Raw genomic sequence first — 872 nt, 5'->3', positions numbered from 1 at the left:
TGGAGCTGGGAGGGGCAAGGATAAGGGACGAAGACCGGGGTAACATGTCGGATGCGATCATACCAGCACTAAAGCACCGGATCCCATCAGAACTCCGAAGTTAAGCTTGCTTGGGCGAGAGTAGTACTAGGATGGGTGACCTCCTGGGAAGTCCTCGTGTTGCATTCCCTTTTTAATTTTTTTCGCGCCGCTTGCAAAACAAAACGCACGTGTAAGTAATATATTTACCGTGTTTTATTATTTTGCACGAGTGCGGTAAGTCATAGCTGGGTGCTCACGATTCACGGGTCCAGCGTCGGCGTTGTGGCGCGGCAAGCGTGCACTGCTGCGGTTGAGAGGGAGGGGTGGAAACCGCGTTAAACTCGTCTCCGTAGTTGAGAGGGAGCGGCCAAAGCAATGTACAATCGTCTTTGTAGTGGAGCTGAGAGGGGCAAGGATAAGGGACGAAGACCGGGGTAACATGTCGGATGCGATCATACCAGCACTAAAGCACCGGATCCCATCAGAACTCCGAAGTTAAGCGTGCTTGGGCGAGAGTAGTACTAGGATGGGTGACCTCCTGGGAAGTCCTTGTGTTGCATTCCCTTTTTAATTTTTTTCGCGCCGCTTGCAAAACAAAACGCATGTGTAAGTAATATATCTACCGTGTTTTATTATTTTGCACGAGTGCGGTAAGTCATAGCTGGGTGCTCACGATTCACGGGTCCAGCGTCGGCGTTGTGGCGCGGCAAGCGTGCACTGGTGCGCTTGAGAGGGAGGGGTGGAAACCGCGTTAAACTCGTCTCCGTAGTTGAGAGGGAGCGGCCAAAGCAATGTACAATCGTCTTTGTAGTGGAGCTGGGAGGGGCAAAGATAAGGAACGAAGACCGGGG

General features: G+C 52.2%; 2 non-coding genes across 2 annotated transcripts; both read left to right on the top strand.

The window, feature by feature from the left end:
* The first annotated feature begins 49 nt into the window (after positions 1-49).
* Positions 50-168, top strand: LOC123177338 (5S ribosomal RNA). Its single transcript, XR_006488885.1, has one exon. It is a non-coding gene; the product is annotated as a 5S ribosomal RNA (ribosomal RNA).
* A 297-nt stretch (positions 169-465) lies between these two features.
* LOC123177336 (5S ribosomal RNA) lies at positions 466-584 on the top strand. Its single transcript, XR_006488883.1, has one exon. It is a non-coding gene; the product is annotated as a 5S ribosomal RNA (ribosomal RNA).
* The last annotated feature ends 288 nt before the right edge of the window (positions 585-872 follow it).

This window comes from Triticum aestivum, unplaced genomic scaffold, assembly GCF_018294505.1.
Source record: "Triticum aestivum cultivar Chinese Spring unplaced genomic scaffold, IWGSC CS RefSeq v2.1 scaffold8937, whole genome shotgun sequence".
NCBI classification, from domain to species: Eukaryota; Viridiplantae; Streptophyta; class Magnoliopsida; order Poales; family Poaceae; genus Triticum; species Triticum aestivum.
This window is presented reverse-complemented; position numbering and strand designations above follow the sequence as displayed.